The 25,197-nt window shown below is 46.7% G+C and overlaps 1 protein-coding gene and 1 non-coding gene across 4 annotated transcripts in view; both read left to right on the forward strand.

Annotated features, from left to right (window-relative positions):
* The window catches only part of LOC109871314 (rap guanine nucleotide exchange factor 4-like), a 58,441-nt gene that overhangs the window by 8,293 nt on the left and 24,951 nt on the right, over nt 1–25,197 (forward strand). Inside the window, exons 1-2 of one of the 3 annotated variants that reach the window (XM_031805629.1) lie at nt 14,681–15,106; nt 15,224–15,383. The exons of the other annotated variants lie outside the window; for them this stretch is intronic. The gene's annotated coding sequence lies outside the window, so the exon portion shown is untranslated. Of the gene's footprint in view, nt 1–14,680; nt 15,107–15,223; nt 15,384–25,197 lie in introns of those variants that run through there. 3 annotated transcript variants of the gene reach the window in all.
* Nucleotides 19,118–19,172, forward strand: LOC116357754 (U7 small nuclear RNA). The gene has a single exon (XR_004205697.1). It is a non-coding gene; the product is annotated as a U7 small nuclear RNA (small nuclear RNA).

Below are 25,197 nucleotides of genomic sequence, written 5' to 3' on the forward strand. Positions count from 1 at the left end.
AGAAGCGTCTGCATTTCCCTCACTATGAGGTAAGTGTTTAGTGCCTCATTGACGCGCTCCTATTTCATTACTAACACAGTCAAATCATTGGAGAGACTGTAGCAACTCACAGCCCATTGCTTAATTGCTGTCAATAGTGCTCAGTGAAAGCAATCTCTTTTGCCCCTGCCACTCTAGCCAATGCCCATGACGACCATTTGGTTCCGCGAAACATCACTCCATCGTGGCGTTGTTGCTTGCCGTGCTGCGTTAGCTATGTCACACAAGCTGTGGGTGACTCAACTGCTATCAAAAGTGAACCCTGTGAACGTGCCCATCGACAAGCTTTAGATGAATGATGGCGTTAGCATGTCTCGGTTGTGACTTTGGGTTGTATACTGGGCATGCCCGTCACTCAGTGTTTTGCTCATGATCACCGGATTTCGTTGATCCCTTTCAATTCTTTTGAGAATCTCCTCTCTGCTCACGGTCAAGGTGCTAGACACGACCTGCGATAGGAATATTTAGCCATGCTGGTGCTCACCTGTGGAGCCTTGGTTTGAGACGGTCCAGGGGTTATTTATTTCTGTCAGACATGCCGCAATGCAGAAAGTGCTCCTGATATCCTGTTACTAGCAGCAGAGGGCTTTCGAAATTCTTCATTTTCTCAAATGTTTATTCCCTGCCTGTTTACGATACATCACTTGTACTGTGCCGTAATTGATTGTAAATGCAGCCTAACTCCCTGCGGCATAGACAACTTCACCTTGTGTGTTTTTCTGATTGAGTCAAACGCAAAGCTAATTAAAGGCAAATGATCTCCCTCAGGCCATGACTACAGTAGTATTCAACCATGTATGAGTTGTATATCATTATTTGTCTGAAGAATCAAAGAGTAGTAGTTGCCTTAGGAGCTCCTTTGGGAGTTGATTGAGCACAGACCGATCTGTGAGCGAGAGGTCACGTTGAGGTGATGCTGAACGGAGTCGTCCGAGCCCCAGGTACATCCCCTGAGGAAGAATATTTTGAGGTTGAGGGAGACCTTGATACACGCGTGCACACACACACGCTCACACACACACACACACACACACACACACACACACACACACACACACACACACACACACACACACACACACACACACACACACACACACACACACACACACACACACACACACACACACACACACACACACACACACACCACACACCACACACCACACACCACACACCACAGACCACAGACCTCCACCCACACAGATCTGAGAAGTGAGCAGAAAGCCTTTGGCTCAACACTCCTACAGAGTGGTGGCAGACTGAGAACAGCTCAACACTCCTACAGAGTGGTGGCAGACTGAGAACAGCTCAACACTTCTTCAGAGTGGTGGCAGACTGAGAACAGCTCAACATTCCTTCAGAGTGGTGGCAGACTGAGAACAGCTCAACACTCCTTCAGAGTGGTGGCAGACTGAGAACAGCTCAACACTCCTACAGAGTGGTGGCAGACTGAGAACAGCTCAACACTCCTACAGAGTGGTGGCAGACTGAGAACAGCTCAACACTCCTTCAGAGTGGTGGCAGACTGAGAACAGCTCAACATTCCTTTAGAGTGGTGGCAGACTGAGAACAGCTCAACATTCCTTCAGAGTGGTGGCAGACTGAGAACAGCTCAACACTCCTACAGAGTGGTGGCAGACTGAGAACAGCTCAACACTCCTGCAGAGTGGTGGCAGACTGAGAACAACTAAACACCTACAGAGTGGTGGCAGACTGAGAACAGCTCAACATTCCTTCAGAGTGGTGGCAGACTGAGAACAGCTCAACACTCCTTCAGAGTGGTGGCAGACTGAGAACAGCTCAACACTCCTGCAGAGTGGTGGCAGACTGAGAACAGCTCAACACTCCTTCAGAGTGGTGGCAGACTAAGAACAGCTCAACACTCCTTCAGAGTGGTGGCAGACTGAGAACAGCTCAACACTCCTTCAGAGTGGTGGCAGAATGAGAACAGCTCAACACTCCTGCAGAGTGGTGGTAGACTGAGAACAGCTCAACACTCCTGCAGAGTGGTGGTAGACTGAGAACAGCTCAACACCTACAGAGTGGTGGCAGACTGAGAACAGCTCAACACTCCTTCAGAGTGGTGGCAGACTGAGAACAGCTCAACATTCCTTCAGAGTGGTGGCAGACTGAGAACAGCTCAACACTCATGCAGAGTGGTGGCAGACTGAGAACAGCTCAACACTCCTGCAGAGTGGTGGCAGACTGAGAACAGCTCAACACTCCTACAGAGTGGTGGCAGACTGAGACCAGCTCAACACTCCTACAGAGTGGTGGTAGACTGAGAACAGCTCAACACTCCTTCAGAGTGGTGGCAGACTGAGAACAGCTCAACATTCCTTCAGAGTGGTGGCAGACTGAGAACAGCTCAACACTCCTACAGAGTGGTGGCAGACTGAGAACAGCTCAACACTCCTGCAGAGTGGTGGCAGACTGAGAACAGCTCAACACCTACAGAGTGGTGGCAGACTGAGAACAGCTCAACACTCCTACAGAGTGGTGGCAGACTGAGAACAGCTCAACACTCCTGCAGAGTGGTGGCAGACTGAGAACAGCTCAACACTCCTTCAGAGTGGTGGCAGACTGAGAACAGCTCAACACTCCTGCAGAGTGGTGGCAGACTGAGAACAGCTCAACATTCCTTCAGAGTGGTGGCAGACTGAGAACAGTTCAACACTCCTACAGAGTGGTGGCAGACTAAGAACAGCTCAACACTCCTACAGAGTGGTGGCAGACTGAGAACAGCTCAACACTCCTTCAGAGTGGTGGCAGACTGAGAACAGCTCAACATTCCTTCAGAGTGGTGGCAGACTGAGAACAGCTCAACACTCCTACAGAGTGGTGGCAGACTGAGACCAGCTCAACACTCCTACAGAGTGGTGGTAGACTGAGAACAGCTCAACACTCCTTCAGAGTGGTGGCAGACTGAGAACAGCTCAACATTCCTTCAGAGTGGTGGCAGACTGAGAACAGCTCAACACTCCTACAGAGTGGTGGCAGACTGAGAACAGCTCAACACTCCTGCAGAGTGGTGGCAGACTGAGAACAGCTCAACACCTACAGAGTGGTGGCAGACTGAGAACAGCTCAACACTCCTACAGAGTGGTGGCAGACTGAGAACAGCTCAACACTCCTGCAGAGTGGTGGCAGACTGAGAACAGCTCAACACTCCTTCAGAGTGGTGGCAGACTGAGAACAGCTCAACACTCCTGCAGAGTGGTGGCAGACTGAGAACAGCTCAACACTCCTACAGAGTGGTGGCAGACTGAGAACAGCTCAACACTCCTACAGAGTGGTGGCAGACTGAGAACAGCTCAACATTCCTTCAGAGTGGTGGCAGACTGAGAACAGCTCAACACTCCTACAGAGTGGTGGCAGACTGAGAACAGCTCAACACTCCTGGAGAGTGGTGGCAGACTGAGAACAACTAAACACCTACAGAGTGGTGGCAGACTGAGAACAGCTCAACATTCCTTCAGAGTGGTGGCAGACTGAGAACAGCTCAACACTCCTACAGAGTGGTGGCAGACTGAGAACAGCTCAACACTCCTACAGAGTGGTGGCAGACTGAGAACAGCTCAACACTCCTGCAGAGTGGTGGCAGACTGAGAACAGCTCAACACCTACAGAGTGGTGGCAGACTGAGAACAGCTCAACACTCCTACAGAGTGGTGGCAGACTGAGAACAGCTCAACACTCCTGCAGAGTGGTGGCAGACTGAGAACAGCTCAACACTCCTTCAGAGTGGTGGCAGACTGAGAACAGCTCCACACTCCTGCAGAGTGGTGGCAGACTGAGAACAGCTCAACACTCCTTCAGAGTGGTGGCAGACTGAGAACAGCTCAACACTCCTACAGAGTGGTGGCAGACTAAGAACAGCTCAACACTCCTACAGAGTGGTGGCAGACTGAGAACAGCTCAACACTCCTACAGAGTGGTGGCAGACTGAGAACAGCTCAACACTCCTTCAGAGTGGTGGCAGACTGAGAACAGCTCAACATTCCTTCAGAGTGGTGGCAGACTGAGAACAGCTCAACACTCCTACAGAGTGGTGGCAGACTGAGAACAGCTCAACACTCCTGCAGAGTGGTGGCAGACTGAGAACAACTAAACACCTACAGAGTGGTGGCAGACTGAGAACAGCTCAACATTCCTTCAGAGTGGTGGCAGACTGAGAACAGCTCAACACTCCTGCAGAGTGGTGGCAGACTGAGAACAGCTCAACACTCCTTCAGAGTGGTGGCAGACTAAGAACAGCTCAACACTCCTTCAGAGTGGTGGCAGACTGAGAACAGCTCAACACTCCTTCAGAGTGGTGGCAGAATGAGAACAGCTCAACACTCCTGCAGAGTGGTGGTAGACTGAGAACAGCTCAACACTCCTGCAGAGTGGTGGCAGACTGAGAACAGCTCAACACTCCTGCAGAGTGGTGGCAGACTGAGAACAGCTCAACACTCCTTCAGAGTGGTGGCAGACTGAGAACAGCTCAACATTCCTTCAGAGTGGTGGCAGACTGAGAACAGCTCAACACTCCTACAGAGTGGTGGCAGACTGAGAACAGCTCAACACTCCTTCAGAGTGGTGGCAGACTGAGAACAGCTCAACACTCCTTCAGAGTGGTGGCAGACTGAGAACAGCTCAACACTCCTACAGAGTAGTGGCAGACTGAGAACAGCTCAACACTCCTTCAGAGTGGTGGCAGACTGAGAACAGCTCAACACTCCTACAGAGTGGTGGCAGACTGAGACCAGCTCAACACTCCTACAGAGTGGTGGTAGACTGAGAACAGCTCAACACTCCTTCAGAGTGGTGGCAGACTGAGAACAGCTCAACATTCCTTCAGAGTGGTGGCAGACTGAGAACAGCTCAACACTCCTACAGAGTGGTGGCAGACTGAGAACAGCTCAACACTCCTGCAGAGTGGTGGCAGACTGAGAACAGCTCAACACCTACAGAGTGGTGGCAGACTGAGAACAGCTCAACACTCCTACAGAGTGGTGGCAGACTGAGAACAGCTCAACACTCCTGCAGAGTGGTGGCAGACTGAGAACAGCTCAACACTCCTACAGAGTGGTGGCAGACTGAGAACAGCTCAACATTCCTTCAGAGTGGTGGCAGACTGAGAACAGTTCAACACTCCTACAGAGTGGTGGCAGACTAAGAACAGCTCAACACTCCTACAGAGTGGTGGCAGACTGAGAACAGCTCAACACTCCTTCAGAGTGGTGGCAGACTGAGAACAGCTCAACATTCCTTCAGAGTGGTGGCAGACTGAGAACAGCTCAACACTCCTACAGAGTCGTGGCAGACTGAGACCAGCTCAACACTCCTACAGAGTGGTGGTAGACTGAGAACAGCTCAACACTCCTTCAGAGTGGTGGCAGACTGAGAACAGCTCAACATTCCTTCAGAGTGGTGGCAGACTGAGAACAGCTCAACACTCCTACAGAGTGGTGGCAGACTGAGAACAGCTCAACACTCCTGCAGAGTGGTGGCAGACTGAGAACAGCTCAACACCTACAGAGTGGTGGCAGACTGAGAACAGCTCAACACTCCTACAGAGTGGTGGCAGACTGAGAACAGCTCAACACTCCTGCAGAGTGGTGGCAGACTGAGAACAGCTCAACACTCCTGCAGAGTGGTGGCAGACTGAGAACAGCTCAACACTCCTGCAGAGTGGTGGCAGACTGAGAACAGCTCAACACTCCTTCAGAGTGGTGGCAGACTGAGAACAGCTCAACATTCCTTCAGAGTGGTGGCAGACTGAGAACAGCTCAACACTCCTACAGAGTGGTGGCAGACTGAGAACAGCTCAACACTCCTTCAGAGTGGTGGCAGACTGAGAACAGCTCAACACTCCTTCAGAGTGGTGGCAGACTGAGAACAGCTCAACACTCCTACAGAGTAGTGGCAGACTGAGAACAGCTCAACACTCCTTCAGAGTGGTGGCAGACTGAGAACAGCTCAACACTCCTACAGAGTGGTGGCAGACTGAGACCAGCTCAACACTCCTACAGAGTGGTGGTAGACTGAGAACAGCTCAACACTCCTTCAGAGTGGTGGCAGACTGAGAACAGCTCAACATTCCTTCAGAGTGGTGGCAGACTGAGAACAGCTCAACACTCCTACAGAGTGGTGGCAGACTGAGAACAGCTCAACACTCCTGCAGAGTGGTGGCAGACTGAGAACAGCTCAACACCTACAGAGTGGTGGCAGACTGAGAACAGCTCAACACTCCTACAGAGTGGTGGCAGACTGAGAACAGCTCAACACTCCTGCAGAGTGGTGGCAGACTGAGAACAGCTCAACACTCCTACAGAGTGGTGGCAGACTGAGAACAGCTCAACATTCCTTCAGAGTGGTGGCAGACTGAGAACAGTTCAACACTCCTACAGAGTGGTGGCAGACTAAGAACAGCTCAACACTCCTACAGAGTGGTGGCAGACTGAGAACAGCTCAACACTCCTTCAGAGTGGTGGCAGACTGAGAACAGCTCAACATTCCTTCAGAGTGGTGGCAGACTGAGAACAGCTCAACACTCCTACAGAGTCGTGGCAGACTGAGACCAGCTCAACACTCCTACAGAGTGGTGGTAGACTGAGAACAGCTCAACACTCCTTCAGAGTGGTGGCAGACTGAGAACAGCTCAACATTCCTTCAGAGTGGTGGCAGACTGAGAACAGCTCAACACTCCTACAGAGTGGTGGCAGACTGAGAACAGCTCAACACTCCTGCAGAGTGGTGGCAGACTGAGAACAGCTCAACACCTACAGAGTGGTGGCAGACTGAGAACAGCTCAACACTCCTACAGAGTGGTGGCAGACTGAGAACAGCTCAACACTCCTGCAGAGTGGTGGCAGACTGAGAACAGCTCAACACTCCTTCAGAGTGGTGGCAGACTGAGAACAGCTCAACACTCCTGCAGAGTGGTGGCAGACTGAGAACAGCTCAACACTCCTTCAGAGTGGTGGCAGACTGAGAACAGCTCAACACTCCTACAGAGTGGTGGCAGACTAAGAACAGCTCAACACTCCTACAGAGTGGTGGCAGACTGAGAACAGCTCAACACTCCTACAGAGTGGTGGCAGACTGAGAACAGCTCAACACTCCTACAGAGTGGTGGCAGACTGAGAACAGCTCAACACTCCTTCAGAGTGGTGGCAGACTGAGAACAGCTCAACATTCCTTCAGAGTGGTGGCAGACTGAGAACAGCTCAACACTCCTACAGAGTGGTGGCAGACTGAGAACAGCTCAACACTCCTACAGTGTGGTGGCAGACTGAGAACAGCTCAACACTCCTGCAGAGTGGTGGCAGACTGAGAACAACTAAACACCTACAGAGTGGTGGCAGACTGAGAACAGCTCAACATTCCTTCAGAGTGGTGGCAGACTGAGAACAGCTCAACACTCCTTCAGAGTGGTGGCAGACTGAGAACAGCTCAACACTCCTGCAGAGTGGTGGCAGACTGAGAACAGCTCAACACTCCTTCAGAGTGGTGGCAGACTAAGAACAGCTCAACACTCCTTCAGAGTGGTGGCAGACTGAGAACAGCTCAACACTCCTTCAGAGTGGTGGCAGAATGAGAACAGCTCAACACTCCTGCAGAGTGGTGGTAGACTGAGAACAGCTCAACACTCCTGCAGAGTGGTGGTAGACTGAGAACAGCTCAACACCTACAGAGTGGTGGCAGACTGAGAACAGCTCAACACTCCTTCAGAGTGGTGGCAGACTGAGAACAGCTCAACATTCCTTCAGAGTGGTGGCAGACTGAGAACAGCTCAACACTCCTGCAGAGTGGTGGCAGACTGAGAACAGCTCAACACTCCTGCAGAGTGGTGGCAGACTGAGAACAGCTCAACACTCCTTCAGAGTGGTGGCAGACTGAGAACAGCTCAACATTCCTTCAGAGTGGTGGCAGACTGAGAACAGCTCAACACTCCTACAGAGTGGTGGCAGACTGAGAACAGCTCAACACTCCTTCAGAGTGGTGGCAGACTGAGAACAGCTCAACACTCCTTCAGAGTGGTGGCAGACTGAGAACAGCTCAACACTCCTACAGAGTAGTGGCAGACTGAGAACAGCTCAACACTCCTTCAGAGTGGTGGCAGACTGAGAACAGCTCAACACTCCTACAGAGTGGTGGCAGACTGAGACCAGCTCAACACTCCTACAGAGTGGTGGTAGACTGAGAACAGCTCAACACTCCTTCAGAGTGGTGGCAGACTGAGAACAGCTCAACATTCCTTCAGAGTGGTGGCAGACTGAGAACAGCTCAACACTCCTGCAGAGTAGTGGCAGACTGAGAACAGCTCAACACCTACAGAGTGGTGGCAGACTGAGAACAGCTCAACACTCCTACAGAGTGGTGGCAGACTGAGAACAGCTCAACACTCCTGCAGAGTGGTGGCAGACTGAGAACAGCTCAACACTCCTTCAGAGTGGTGGCAGACTGAGAACAGCTCAACACTCCTGCAGAGTGGTGGCAGACTGAGAACAGCTCAACACTCCTTCAGAGTGGTGGCAGACTGAGAACAGCTCAACACTCCTACAGAGTGGTGGCAGACTAAGAGCAGCTCAACACTCCTACAGAGTGGTGGCAGACTGAGAACAGCTCAACACTCCTTCAGAGTGGTGGCAGACTGAGAACAGCTCAACATTCCTTCAGAGTGGTGGCAGACTGAGAACAGCTCAACACTCCTACAGAGTGGTGGCAGACTGAGACCAGCTCAACACTCCTACAGAGTGGTGGTAGACTGAGAACAGCTCAACACTCCTTCAGAGTGGTGGCAGACTGAGAACAGCTCAACATTCCTTCAGAGTGGTGGCAGACTGAGAACAGCTCAACACTCCTACAGAGTGGTGGCAGACTGAGAACAGCTCAACACTCCTGCAGAGTGGTGGCAGACTGAGAACAGCTCAACACCTACAGAGTGGTGGCAGACTGAGAACAGCTCAACACTCCTACAGAGTGGTGGCAGACTGAGAACAGCTCAACACTCCTGCAGAGTGGTGGCAGACTGAGAACAGCTCAACACTCCTTCAGAGTGGTGGCAGACTGAGAACAGCTCAACACTCCTGCAGAGTGGTGGCAGACTGAGAACAGCTCAACACTCCTTCAGAGTGGTGGCAGACTGAGAACAGCTCAACACTCCTACAGAGTGGTGGCAGACTAAGAACAGCTCAACACTCCTACAGAGTGGTGGCAGACTGAGAACAGCTCAACACTCCTTCAGAGTGGTGGCAGACTGAGAACAGCTCAACATTCCTTCAGAGTGGTGGCAGACTGAGAACAGCTCAACACTCCTACAGAGTGGTGGCAGACTGAGAACAGCTCAACACTCCTGCAGAGTGGTGGCAGACTGAGAACAGCTCAACACCTACAGAGTGGTGGCAGACTGAACAGCTCAACACTCCTTCAGAGTGGTGGCAGACTGAGAACAGCTCAACACTCCTTCGGAGTGGTGACAGACTGAGAACAGCTCAACACTCCTTCAGAGTGGTGGCAGACTGAGAACAGCTTAACACCTACAGAGTGGTGGCAGACTGAGAACAGCTCAACACTCCTTCAGAGTGGTGGCAGACTGAGAACAGCTCAACACTCCTTCAGAGTGGTGGCAGACTGAGAACAGCTCAACACTCCTGCAGAGTGGTGGCAGACTGAGAACAGCTCAACACATACAGAGTGGTGGCAGACTGAGAACAGCTCAACACCTATAGAGTGGTGGCAGACTGAGAACAGCTCAACACCTATAGAGTGGTGGCAGACTGAACAGCTCAACACTCCTTCAGAGTGGTGGCAGACTGAGAACAGCTCAACACTCCTTCGGGGTGGTGACAGACTGAGAACAGCTCAACACTCCTTCAGAGTGGTGGCAGACTGAGAACAGCTCAACACCTATAGAGTGGTGGCAGACTGAGAACAGCACTGCCTGTATGAACTGGGAATTATTCTTTAGTCATGGCTGCCATGTTAAGTGTTCAGAACATATTCTTCAACCAGTCTCAGCCTTCTCACTTCAAAGCATCATGAAAGAAAACAAATGTCCAGACAGTACGTGTATATTCACTGATGGCCTTTGCTCCACGTTTGCTCCCAGTTTTGTGGCTTGCTGAAGTGAATGGGACACAAACTGTTTGTGATTATGGTGTGATATACTGTCGCACTCAGCTTGACATTGACTGTGGCGGAGTCATAGAAATATCTCTGGAACATGCCATGTTCATTGCTCTCTATTCCCCTGACCCCGCCTTCAACAACAATATCAACTGTCACGTCTACACTCTTAGAAAAATGTGTTCCAAAAGGGTTCTTCGGCTGTCCCAATAGGAGAACCCATTTTGGTTCCAGATGGAATGCTTTTTTGGTTCCAGGTAGAACTCTTTTGGGTTCCATGTAGAATCCTCTGTGTAAAAGGTTCTACATGGAACTAAAACGGGTTCCACCTGGAACCAAAAATGGTTCTTCAAAGGGTTCTCCTATGGAGACAGGTTGTAGACAGCACATTTTTTTCTAAGAGTGTATCAGGCATGGCTCCCGCTCTGCACATATCAGAGTCTGACTTATGTTATTGAGGTAGGCGGTGTGCTTGTTTGTTTAACAGAATACATGGGCTGGGCTCTTCACACACAGGAAAACTGGCTGTGGCTCCAATGACCTGATCATCAATTTCCCCCACACTTTTCCTGCTTCCACCGTCCATTGAGATTGGAACAACAAAATTGTGATTTGTGCTTTGTGCTTTGCTTTTCCTCACTCTTCTTCTTTTCTTGCACGACAGCACAATCTGTATCGGTAGCTTATAGCCAGTCTATCGCTGTCTGTTCCATGTCCTTGATGCACATAGGAATGATTTTCATACCCAGGATTTTATTTGTTGCCCAATTTTCTGTTATTATTACACACTGTATATCTGTGCTGCAGGTTAGTGGAGAGACAGTGTTCAAAGGCGGGCGACCACCTGGGGGCTCAGTTTCTTGCAGGGCAGGCAGAGTGGGAGGTTCCTGGTAGAGAGCCAGATGCCACCCCCAGGATGGAACACAGGGGTCTCACTGCTCCTTCTGACGATGGACGGCTCTCGCTGGAGTATCACGTGCACATTTTTCCACACCTCCTCCCCCCGCCGGAACCACTCATCTATCGCAGGAGCCACGGTCTGGTCCGGGGTCCACGGGGTCCACGGGGCCCACGGGGCCAGGGCGGTCTGGAAACCCAAAATACACTGGAAGGAGGTCAACCCAGTGGAGGAGTGACGTAGGAAGAAAACGTGCACACTCACCCTGCCGGTCCTGACAGTGACTCCTCAGGAACCTTCCCTAGCTCCTGATTCATCCTCTCCACCTGTCCGTTAGACTGAGGCCTATACCTGGAAGTGAGGCTAACCGTGACCCCGAGCTTCTCCAAGAAGGACCTCCATACTTGGGATATGAATTGGGAGCCACAGTCCGAGACGATGTCCTCCGGGAGGCCATAATACCAGAAGACCTGTTGGAAGAGTGCCTCAGCGACCTGGAGAGCAGTGGGAAGACAGGAAGGCAGGAAGAGGGATTTATCGACATGTCTTGGATAATTTATCCATGTTAGAATGGTCAAACCATCAGAAGGGGGAAGATCAGTAACAATGTCAATGGATAGATGGGACCGAGGTCGCTGAGGTACGGGAAGCGGCAGGAGCTTCCCTGCTGGAGCATTCCCGGTGGGACTTGGTTTGAGTACACACAGAACAGGACTTGACATACCATGTAACATCCTGCACCAAGGTGGGCCACCAGTATTTCTCAGTGATGGAATGAATGGTGTGAGAAATACCTGGATGTCCTGCGATGACAGCTGTGTGTGCCCAGGTCAGCAGCCGATCCCTTATCCCTGTGGGAACGTAGATGTGCGCGGGAGGACAATTCCGGGGTGCAGGCTCCCTCTCTAGAGCTTGGAGGATGTCCACATCTACGTCCAAAACCCCTGGACTCATGACTCGGGAGTATGGGATTACGGCTGCCCTCTGGACAGGAGCCTCTCCCAAATTGTAGATATGGGACAGGGCACTGGCCTTGATGTTCTTAGAACCTGGGCGATAGTTGAACCTGGTGAAAAAGAAAAAGAACCTGCCTTGGAGCGGATTCAGTCTCCTCGCTGTCCGTGTGTACTCAAGGTTTCGATGGTCGGTGAGGATGATGAATGGTTCCTTGACACCCTCCAGCCAGTGTCTCCACTCCTCTAATGCCAACTTCACCGCCAAGAGCTCCCGATTGCTGACGTCGTAATTTCTCTCTGCGGTGGATATTTTTTTGGACAAGAAAGCACAAGGATACAATTTTAGGGTGTCCCCCTGTCTTTGTGGCAAAACTGCCCCCACATCCACCTCCGATGCGTCTACCTCAACCACAAACGGTAGCGTGGAATCTGGGTGTTTTTAGCGAGGGGGCTGGGGGGGAAACGCCCCTTGAGGAGACGAAAGGCCTCGTCGGCTACTGGAGACCAAAACAACCTACGAGGCCCACCGTTGAGGAGGGAGGTGAGAGGGGTGGTGACAGCTCTGAAGTTCCTGATGAAGCGGCAGGGTAAAATTTGGCAAATCCTCAAAAACGTTGTAATCTCTTGATGGTGGTTGGGACTGGCCATGACCTTACCACATCTACCTTCTTGTCCTCTATCCTCACTCCCCGATTTGGTAGTCCAAGAAGGAGATAGCCCTGTGGTGGAATTGGCACTTCTCCGCCTTGACGAACAGGTGGTTAGCCAAGAGGCGTTCAAGGACTGCTCGAACGTGAGTGATGTGATCTTCCAGGTAGGTCGACAAGAACAGGGTGTCATTGATGTACACAATCACCTGACGTCCGAGCATGTCCCTAAACACCTTGTTGACAAATGCCTGGAACCCTGACGGAGCATTGGCTAAGCCAAAGGGCATAACCAAATACTCATATTGACCAGACATCGTGCATAGTCACTTTAACTATACATTCATGTACATACTACCTCAACTGGGCTGACCAACCAGTGCTCCCGCGCATTGGCTAACCGGGCTATCTGCATTGTGTCCCACCACCCGCCAACCCCTCTTTTTATGCTAATGCTACTCTCTGTTCATCATATATGCATAGTCACTTTAACCCATCCCATCTGACGTGTGAAATAGAGGGAGCACTGAAGGAGGAAGCCACGGCATTTGGATGGTGTCCCGTCATATTTCTCCGGGAGGGATAGACGGGTATCGCTGACCTGAGCGGGTTGCTGGATGGGCTGGTGTGCTGACTCGTCGGGTAGACTGGCTCTAGAATGTCCTCCGCAGTTGAGACGTTGTAGACTGCGGAGAACATCTTCCATGGCCGTCCCCAGTTGAGCCAGCTGATCATGGTGTTGACAAAGAAGGTCACCTTGTTCATTGATCGTCTGGGAGATGTCCGGTTGTCCTGCTGCTTCCATATTTTGAGTTGGTATTCTGTAATGATGTGGCGGTGAGTCAGAAGCATGTGAAACGTTTTATTAAAACAACAAAACCCAGAACACGACACTAACATAAGGCAGTACGCCGATAAACAAGAACAATACCAACCTGGTGAGTGAACATGTGAGAGTGACATGTAAAGGGCAGGAATTTAGGAAGGTAATGGAGTCCAGGTGTGAATCATGATGATTCACTGGTGCACGTAATGATGAGTGCCAGGTGTGCGTAATGATGAATCCCAGGACCCGTGGTTAGTATACTGGCGACGTCGTACGCTGGAGGGGAGGAGCAGGAGCAGACGTGACAGATTGTAAATATGTTACTACCTAACAATATTGTCAAAAACACTTATTGGATGCCGTGTGGCTGTTGGTTACAAGGCCAGAACAGAGATAAAAGCTGCATACCTATGTGGCTGTAATCAGTAGGAAGGTCAAAGATAAGATTCCATCTGCACACTGTCCTTGATGTAATGCAGAGAGGCTAAGTAATAGACCCAGGGGTACTGAATGTACGTAACGTTTCGGGGTCAGAACTCACGAAATAGAGGAGAAAGGATTCAGGGCCTTAAATAATGCTCCTTGTATGCCACCCTGCCACCCCTAGATAATAGGAGAACAAGAGCGATTCCTGAGTCCAAAAAGCTATTACTGCGGTTGGCTTTCTGCTTTGCTCTGGATGTAATGTCCCTTAATACCCTGCTGCAGGCCCAGTGTGTCTGGACAATACCATACTGTCCGATCAGTTTAGTTTCAACTGTAGGTTTGAACATGCAATTTGGAATAATTCTTCAATTTCACGAATGCCCTGTGTGTGAAATGGCAAGTTGGGTGCTGTAAATGTAATATGCCTTCATTAACCATTGGTACGTTGGAATTTAGACGTCACTCTCAACAAGAGAGATGTACAGTTGTTGCATACAAAGTGGATGAACCACAGCATATAAAACAACAATTCCAATGTCAATATGAAATTATGAAATCTTCAAGTTGAGCAGGTGTCAAAATGAAGGATATCTGCATGAAAAGGTACTATGATCAGTGTTCCAGTCTTATGTGTTCACATTTCAAGGTTAGATGGTACTTAGGGTACACATCTGTATTTTCTGTGTAAGTACGACTTTAATCGGTTAAATAATCGAGTAAAGCTCCCGTTTGTCCCTGCCTTTTGGGACCACGTGAGCAAGTTACAGTAGAACTGTGTCTGCGCTGCGTGTGCGTAGTGTACTCTAGCTGTGTGGCGCTGCGATGGACCGAGCGTCCACTCATGAGCGCATGATGATTGGAGGAGTAGAGTAATCGCCTAGCAACTGCTGCGTGGGGGAAGTAAGCTGGCAGGCAGGGAAGCAGGGAGGGAGGGAGGCACTCTGCTGGGCAAAGGGAGGCTGGGCTCAACTCACTCTGCTCTGCTCTGAGAGAGGGATGGATGGAGGCTGGAGCACCAGGACTGGACCACACTAACAACCAGGGGATGTGGGGGGGGGGTTTAGACCAGTTACTGACACAGGGACTTTGAAAGGTGGAGTCTATTACTGGGACTGTGGAAGAAGGGAATCGTGTCTTTTTAAGATAACTATACAGTAACAGTTGTCTGCACATGGGACAGTGTGAACACTTTTAGGTGAGTCTTGCTTTATCAAGCGTCTGTGTAATGCTAATGTGGGGCTTAAAAATGGGATGATATTCTATACGTTAACCCATTGTAATACATTTTAATTATGTCTTATCATTTGTACAGAAACGTACCACAAGGATAATGTGCATAACTATAATGTTTTGGATACTTGAAATGTCTCTGTTTGGTGAGAACCTAAAGCTGAAGAACTGAACTGAAACTCTTGGGAGGGGCTTCCCCAAATTCTTTTCCAAGTAGCCTGAAGTCTGCCAGTCAGTAGAAGGTATGTACTAGTTTATAAAACGTCTTGAGAGCAGGCAGCAGTTTGTATTATGCATGTTATGTAATCTGACGTGAATTATTCAACATACAAGTGTGCATCCATGCATAATGATGCGCAGAGTGCCAAATGTACTCATGACCTGTGAATTTAGTAATGTTTTTGTGTTTCTGAACTTTGATTTTAAGATCCACTATTGGATCCCATAGCATTCATTTAAAAATGATTCTGTATAATTAGATCAAATGCATAGTCATTTTTGAAGCATTATAGTATTTATAGAAAAATGAACATAGACAAGCCATAAGGGTTGGAGAGGTGAAGTGGATCATGTGTGTGTGTTTGTGAACAACAGTGCGCATCAGTTTGTCAGAGTGGATGTGGCAGATCAGATAGTAGTTGCCCAGACCTCCCACTTCTCCCCCCAGAGGGAAAGCACATGAGAATGGACACATCTGTCATTGCAGACTCCATTGATAAAGCCTTTGTTTGTATGGAGGGTTAAGTGATGGTTATGACGAGTCACAGAGTTATAGTTTCACTCCTCTTATGAGTGTATTATCACATAGATATGGGGCTTTTTGGGTCTGTGTTTATACTTGACATGTCACTATTTAATTGCATTGAATAGTTTTTGCACAATATGATACGGTAGTCTGGGTTTGTGGGTTGGATTCACTCCTCCACAGTAATTTGCGTTCCCTTCTCCCGGACTCAAATCCCAGGTAACTAACTAACTTGATCTGGTTCGATCATGTCCTCCTATTCAGAGAACAGCTGTGTTGTTTCCTGTGTATGCCTTTAATTCCTTTCATTAACTCAAAGTAAATCCACTCGAACAATGTTTCTAATCATAACCTCCTAAGCCTACTGCTCTGATGGGATCACAAAACCGTTTCATTATTTGGAGGAAGACTAAGATGAGTTTTTCTGAGTTAAATCAGGCAAAGAGCATTTTGACTCTTAAACCTTGGTTTTGGCTGTTGCCTTGTCGTAAAACGGTCTTTAAGGATTTCTGGACACGGATTGCCCCCAAAGACTGCATTAACTTTGAATGGTGACCGCTAATCCTGTTGACTGCTTTGTTGGAGGTTAAACTGGATTCTGGATTAGACATCAGTGACTGACCCTTCTATAGTTCGACTACAGGATTATCTGAACGAACAGCGGAGACGGAAAGCAATATGGAGTTTTATTAAATAGTTTGGGGTATGGCCTCGTTTCCAATGAATGCTCCTCGGAGCCAGATGCTGATGACAGGTAGCCCTTTGCTGGGCAGCTGGCATCAAAACCCCACGCTGGGGGAAAGGAGTTCCATTGACGGGGCTTAAGGTTGTTATAGCTGGTGGTGGTGGGGAGGAAGATTGTCGTCAACAACTGTTGCTAAAAAACAGCAAGAGAGAGAACAATGGTATGTTGACATGTAAATATACCCCAAGATATATGCCCATTGGTTGAGAGGAAGGTGATAATTGCAAGAGTGAGCCCATGCAGTAGATTGAACAGCAACGATCGTGCCGTGCTTAGAGGTCTATTGGGAAAATAGGTGAATGACCTTCCACACATGGCTAATAGGAAAGAAGAGAAGAAGCAAGATGCTATGCTGATGTATTCATTCCCACTATGCCCATATAATAGGAAAATAAGTGATTGAGGTTGTGCTTACTTGATGAAGTTAAACGAGCGTTCAGAGCGGCCTTCCTGATTGAGCTTTCGTAAACGACATTACCCCAACATGACAGTCCTATTTGCGTCTGACGAAAGTCATATTTAACGTGAAAACCATTTAGCATCTTGAAATTCTTATCGTCTTCTGAACGATCATCTGCTGAACCTTGCACCTCGTGTCTGACACTGTGGGAGGTGGGATGGATAGGTTTTTGCATGTGATTCATGCAAACCTTTGACCCCTATCTCCTCAATCTGATCTAGCCTAAATACAGTAGTGCTCCTAATGTACAGCAGAAAGCCTCTTTCAGTGAAGTGATACAGTAGGGCTGGCTAGGTAATCTGACACGGTGATTAGGTCACTTCCTTTGATACCGTGGTAGGTGTGTCAGCCAGGCCGTCAATGAAGCTCTGTTGGCCTGTCATGTCCTGTTGCATCAAATCTTTGATGGTTGGCTTGTTGTGTAGTGGCACATACTTTCATATGAATAATGTGGTTTATCTATCTGCTGTGAATGAGGCTTGCGGTTTTGACCGGCATGATGTAATGTTGAAAGGTGCACAACTTTACCAGTAGTTCAGTTGTTTTGAACTGGAATGGTCTCGTTTAAATGGACCAACCATTATGTGAAACCATTACCCGCAACAGACAGAGCTGATCATAGTGTTTTTCCAACCCTGATCATTCTGCAGTAGTTGGTATGTGAAAAATGAATTGATACTGTCCATGTAATCCTCTGTGAGTTGAAATAATGGAGGGTAATTTGAGAGATCATTCTAATGGATATTGCAGTTGTGAAGAGCTCTTTGTAATTACAGAGCTGGATCTCTGTTGATGGAATTTGGGCTATCTAATAAAATGAAGGGGTTAGAGTGACAAGAAAATAGGGAAATGGGCGAGAGTCAATTGCATTGTCGGGAACAGTCTATTTTTCAGTTGGTCCACAACTCCTACTGTGTTACTGTAAGATGAGCTGAGATAGAGTGTCTAAAGGCCTCCTTCCATACGCGTCGGTTCGGCTGGCGCCTAGCCAAACTCGGCTAGGGCAACAGATAGAGCGTGCTCGCAGACTCCCTTAAAAGACATTTGCTTGAAAAACGAGAACAAAAACAGCGACAATAGTTTTGTTTATCCACGGTAGCCACTTCCTCACAATAGTCAGAACCAATCTAAGATAACTCAGGAAAGTTATCATTACTTTTTAGCCGCAAAAGTGTACACCTAAGTATTTGGATGGAGTATTTCTCAAGTGACATGAAAATGAGTCGCTGAATGACAACAAACACTTTATTGAAGAATCACTACTGTTGACCAATGAGCGATGTAGGGGTGTAGACTTCGGCTACCGAAATTCGGCCTGCCTCGAAAACAATGTGTGTGCACGAACAGCTGAAAAAAAACCTTGCCATCAAAATGTTGTCATTATACAGTATATGCTGAAACTGTAACAAATTATTTCAGATGGGAAGCATGCAGATGCCTTTAGTGAGCTGATGAATACACTTTCAAATATACCGTACATTATATTTGATCTTGTATCTATATTCCTTTTGTCAGGAGAGCATATTTTAAGGCTAACCTGGCAAAATAAATCATTGATAATGTATTTGTTTGTTCCTCATCAGCATTGCTAAAAGCTTCCTATAGAAGCAAGTGCAGTAGGTCACAGGGGGAGAGTGTCGCTTTGTGTAAATGTAGTGTTTTCTGACACGCCTCCCACATAACAAAATACTACAGTTTACTATAGAATACTACAGTTCTTACTGTAGAATTCTGTAGTAAACTGTAATATACTGTAGGATACTATACTACACACTGTAGTATCCCTCAATCATGTGTAGTATTTTGTAAATACACTACAGTCCGCAACAACACTTTTCTTAACGATAGTAAATACTACAGTATTTAATTTGTATGTAGTACACCCTGTCCATTCCCCTCTTCCATATCCCAAATTGTGCCACCCGTAAGTGAGAAACCTACGTGCGGAGTATAGACCATATATTGTGTTCCCTATGGTTATAGAAAACTCTCCGTTCAGTCCTACCTACAGTAGCTACAGGTTATGGAACATTTGCTCTTTTAGTATTTCTCCAGTAGGTTTCCTCACAGAGAAAGCCCCCCACTTCTATGTCAAAGACAATAAAAAAATAAAAAAAACTTGAATAAATACTACAGTCATGTCCCCAAAAACACTACAGCGAATACTACATTGTAAATTGGGTGGTTCGAGCCCAGAATGCTGGTTGGCTGAAAGCCGTGGTATATCAAGGGTAATACAAACTTATTTATTTTTACTGCTCTAATAAAGTTGGTAACCAGTTTATAATAGCAATAAGGTACTTCTCTGGTTTGGGGTATATGGCCAATATACCATGGCTAAGGGCTGCATCTGTCGCGCATAAGAACAGCCCTTAGCCATGGTATATTGACCATATACCACATGCCCTCGTGCCTTATAAGTATACTGCACTACAGTTGGCAAGAACACTATAGTAAATACTACAGTATAATACAGTCCGCAAAAACACTGCAGTAATTAAGATAGTATATACTATTTTTTTTACTACAGTATTTATACTAGAGTAAACTGTAAATACTACAGTATACTAAAGTATATTACAGTAAATTATTCAGTATTCACTGTAATGTTTTTGAGAAATACCTACCATAGTATACACTATAGTATTTTTTAAATGTGGGCACTAATCCCCATCTAAAATAACACCCTCACCCACCCTCCAACACCCCGCACTTTCTCCATCAGCCAGTACCTCTGGGGAGAGACTTATTGGTCCAGTAGGGTCATTTAAGTGTTGAAGGCATCTCATGTGCACTGAATGCTTATTTGTTGCTCAGTTTAAGTGCTCCTCTCAAGCCCAAGCCCTTTCATTTTCAGCAAAGAAAGATGGGCATGTTTACAGTAACTGATCCTGGAGGCTTTTTTTCTATTTCCATTGAATAATTGATCGAAAAAGCATGCTGTTATATGCTTTTTCAGACAAATGTGATGATTAGGTCAGTTCTAAGATTGAATACATGCTGACATACAATGTAAGTCTCATGGTTTATGATACAATTTTTGCTCATATCTTGGTAACTCTCAAAGAGCATAGAGTTTTGGATTACAGTAAGGGAAATGCTTTTAAAATCGGAAGTCATTGAGACATTTTCAAAAGGCTTCTTAATTGGGGGGAAAAGCTGTTTGCATCTGAGGGGGTCTTGAAGTGATTAGCTCTGGGTAGAATTGAATTTAGAATTGGACCTCTGGGAGAAAACTGACATCTGGTAACAAATGACTCTGTCGGTTTGGCTTTCATTTGGTCTGTAGTGACCAAAAATACAAAGGATGGCAGGCAGCATTAATATGTTGCTAAATGCTCCTTAACCAGCTTCTACGGAGCCCCACTGTTCATTTAGGCGCTTAGCCCATTGTATTATGCTAATGTCCATTGACCTGTTGTTGAAAGCCCTTTACCACGTGTTGTTATAGGGTATTGATTTAACAGTGATCCATTCCAGGAATGCTAATGCCCCCACAATAGTATATGCATTGGTTGAAGCTCAATGTGAAATTCAAAATCTCCCTACTATCATACAGTAGCTAAGCCAATGTGACACCAATGATGATGATCATTTGCAAATCAATTTGATTGGAGGTACATAACACACTCCCCTCCTCTCGACATGAGCTGCCCGGGCGTTACTGAGAACCACATACCGAATTTTTAACAGGGTCATTAGCATTAGTAAAAAAAAAAAGAAGCAATTTCTTGCCTGACCTAGCTCGATATATTCGGTTAAGAACAAGACTATAGCCTCTATAAAGTGACCATTAGACTTGCCACCTTTCGGAATCAATAAGTTTGTAGGGGCAACAGGTTTGATTACATTTTTAATTTGTCACTCTCCTGTGCTCATTTCTGTCCATTAAGAACCAGAGATGTGCTACCCTTTTGTAGCATTTCTGACAATGCTAACATCTTTTCAGCCAAATCTCAGAGTTCTAAAACCGGACCAAAACAATTGGGTTGCACAGCAACAGTGCTAGTAGCTAGTTAACACCAGTCGGATGAGAGGCAAGGCACAAGCAAAGGAAGCTAGCTATATTTTGCTTTGGAAGGTTTTCACATGGCTGAAGTCACCTGTGTAAACTGTTGGCCTTGACAGTTGTGTGTAATCAGAGCACAAACAAATAAGATAGCAAACATCCTTGGCTGCTAGCCAGTAACGTTAGCTAGCTAGCTACAAGCCAACAAGGCTGTAACATTAGCCGTATGGACAGATCGCAATGCACCAGCACAACTTAATCTTAAAAATAAAATAAAAAATTATTTATTTAACCTTTATTTAACTAGGCAAGTCAGTTAAATAAACTTTCTTCCACAAAGCACAGCTAGCTAGCTAGTAAGTAAAGTTAGTCAACACCATACTTTGGGAAACTGCCATGCTGCTAATATATAATAGATGAGCAATGCCCATTGCTTCTAACGCTAACGTTACTCCATACACTAGTCAATCTGGCTTGCCTAGCAATGTAGCGAGCTAACATTACAGCCCTTACTTTATGCATTTATTCAGTACTCTCACTCCTCTGTCAGTGCAATTGTCTTCTTGTTATTATAATCCAGATTTGCGCTGACTGATTGACACAGTGTCAAGTTAATTTTCAATGTATTCCTGAAAACCTGAAGTCGCCATCCAAGTAAAAATAGCCAAGGGAGTGCGGGTGCACCCAGGTTAAACAACACAAACATAATTTCTTGCTTGCGTTACCTTTGCGCAATCAAAAGAAAAAGCCATTCTTGCTTACTTGGTTAGCTATGTGACTGTTTTCAACACAGCAACTTTTTTAGGATAGGGGGCAGCATTCAGAATTTTGGATGAAAAGCGTTCCCAAAGTAAACTGCCTGCTACTCAGGCCCAGAAGCTAGGATATGCATGTAATGCATGTAGATTTGGATAGAACACACTCTAAAGTTTCCAAAACTGTTAAAATAATGTATGTGAGTATAACAGATCTGAAATGGCAGGCGAAAACCTGAGGAAAATCCATCCAGGAAGTGCTATTATTTTGAAATGGGTGTTTTTCTATTGAAAGTCTATCCACCATATAAATGGTTATGACCCAGATTGCGTTCCCTATGGCTTCCACTAGCTGTGAACAGTCTTTAGACATTGTTTCAGGCCTTTATTCTGAAAAATGAGGGCGAATGAGCAGTTTCTTTGAGAGGCCAGTGGAAAGTCCCCAACCTGTTTGGTGCGCCATCCCGAGAGCGCGCCTTTAATTGTTTTTCTTTTATAATGACGACGCTATTGTCCGGTTGAAATATTATCGATTACTTAGGCTAAAAACAACCTGAGAATTGATTATAAACATCGTTTGACATGTTTCTACGAACTTTACGGATACTATTTGGAATTTTCGTCTGCCTCTTGTGACCGTATTTGAGCCATTGGATTACTGAACAAAATGCGCCAACAAAATGGAGGTTTTTGGATATAAAGAGGGACTTTATCGAACAAAACAAACATTTATTGTGTAACTGGGAGTCTTCTGAGGGCAACCATACGAAGATCATCAAAGGTAAGTGATTAATTTTATTGCTATTTCTGACTTTCGTGACTAGTCTACTTGGCTGGTAACTGTATGTAATGTTTTGTCTGCTGAGCGCTGTCCTCAGATAATCGCATGGTTTGCTTTCGCCGTAAAGCATTTGTGAAATCTGACCCAGCGGCTGGATTAACAACAAGTTAAGCTTTATTTTGATGTATTGCACTTGTGATTATGTAAGTTAAATATTTATAGTAATTTAATTTGAATTTGGCGCTCTGTAATTTCACCAGAAGTTGTCGAGGTGGGACGCTAGCGTCCTAATACATAAGAAGTTTTAACCAAGCAAGAAAACATTCAATCAGTACTGAGTGAATGAACAACATCAAACGCTTCCTGTCATCACCAGACTGTCCATTTAAATAGTGTCAAGAAAATGCGTTCATGGCAGGGTTTGTAGCGTAAGCGTTAACGTCTTAAGGTCTTGGGTTCGCCTCTGCGAGGAGACATTTTGACCATTTTCTTTCATGTATAGTTTTGACACCCCCCTCTCCCGATACACACACACTGGCCCGCACGTTGTGTGCTTATTTTCAATTATTAGGTGGCTCTTAAAAGAGCATCGTTGAGTGGCAATGGACAAGGACTGTGGTGTGCGTACTACTGCGCGTTTCTTGCCAATAGTGTGGGACTGCGGCCCGCAATTTGGGGTGTTCCTGATGCCCCCCCACCATCGTCAACATAACTCCGGGAAAGCAGTGGCCGACAGGCGGGGGCAAAGAACACTGTCTATTGATTTCTTGCTATCGTTAGCTAGCTAGCTAGCTACTTATCCCACCTTCTGTGTACTGGAGTACTAGTTAGCTAGCTAACTAGCTAGCACCCAGTGTCTTTCACTGATGCCTGCCGAACACCTGCCCTTGCCGTCGTTAACTACGGGAAAAGTGCTCTACAGGCGGGGGCCAAGGACACTGTCTACCATTGTCCCTAGCTAGCTACCAGGTTTGTCCCCCCCGCCTCTTCTTCTCTTGGGTCTGTCTGCGGTTCAAATATTAAGCAACCTGCATACACATTGTTTGACCAACATACAGTACCTTCAGGAAGTATTCAAACCCCTTTAATATGTCCACATTTATTAGGTTACAGCCTTATTGGAAAATGTATTTATTTTCCCCCTCATCAATCTACACACAATACAGGGTTTTAGACATTTTTGCTAACTTATTAAAAATAAAAAACAGAAATATCACATTTACATAAGTATTCAGACCCTTTACTCAGTACTTTGTTGTTCTTCTCTGCAGATCCTCTCAAGCTCTGTCATTTTGGATGGGTAGCTATTTTCAGGTCTCTCCAGAGATGTTCTTTCGGGTTCAAGTCTGGGCTCTGGCTGGACCACTCAAGGACATTCAGAGACTTGTCCTGAAGCCACACCTGCGTTGTCTTGGCTGGGTGCTTAGGGTCGTTGTCCTGTTAGAATGTGAACCTTCACCCCAGTCTGAGGTCCTGAGCGCTCTGGAGCAGGTTTTCATAAATGATCTCTCTGCACTTTGCTCCGTTCATCTTTGCCTCGATCTGGACTAGTCTCCCCATCCCTGTCGTTTAAAAACACCCCCACAGCATGATGCTTCCACCACCATGCTTCACCATAGGGATGGTTCCAAATTTCCTCCAGATGTGATGCTTGTCATTTAGGCCAAAGAGTTGAATCTTGGTTTTATCAGACCACATAATCTTGTTTCTGATGGTCTGAGAGTCTTTAGGTGCCTTTTGGAAAACTCCAAGTGGCCTGTCATGTGCCTTTTACTGAGGAGTGGCTTCCATCTGGCCACTCTACCATAAAGGCCTGATTGGTGGAGTGCTGCAGAGATGGCTGTCCTTCTGGAAGGTTCTCCCATCTCCACAGAGGAACTATAGAGCCCTTCAGAGTGACCATCGGGTTCTTTGTCACCTCCCTGACCAAGGCCCTTCTCCCCCGATTTCTCATTTTGGCCGGGCGGCCAGCTCTAGGAAGAATGTTGGTTACTTTGAATAAATGTACACAACTTTATTCAAACATGTTTTCGCTTTGTCACTCTGGGCTATTGTATGTAGGATATTTTTGTATTTAATCCATTTTAGAATAAGGCTGTAATGTAACCAAGTGTGGAAAAAGTCAAGGGGTCTGAATACTTTCCGAAGTCACTGCAGCTACTGTAGTAGGTAAAAGCTGTGTGCTGGAAAACCTTGGTAGAGCATGGGTGGGGTAGGCATTGTGGTGTTCATGTGAATTTTCTTTCTTTTTAGGCTTCAGACCAATGCCTAGTTTTCACTTAAAATATTGTTTTTCTGTTTTTAATTTAGATTATGGTTGTTTGATGATTAATGTTCTAGTTTCTTATTGTGTCAATAATTCAAGACAATTGATTCGGAGACAAAGTACTGCTATAAATGAGCCTTGATTTTGTGTATTTTATTTTGTACCTGAGGGTCTAGTAGTAGGGAGACTGAATTAGCCTATAAAAGCTTAGCAGAAGAAAATTCATATTCTGACAGAGAAGCAGAGCTCTACTACACTCTCCTTGATATGGAAGCTCTTCACATATAATTAAACA

This window comes from Oncorhynchus kisutch, linkage group LG26 (assembly GCF_002021735.2).
Source record: "Oncorhynchus kisutch isolate 150728-3 linkage group LG26, Okis_V2, whole genome shotgun sequence".
Classification (NCBI taxonomy): Eukaryota; Metazoa; Chordata; class Actinopteri; order Salmoniformes; family Salmonidae; genus Oncorhynchus; species Oncorhynchus kisutch.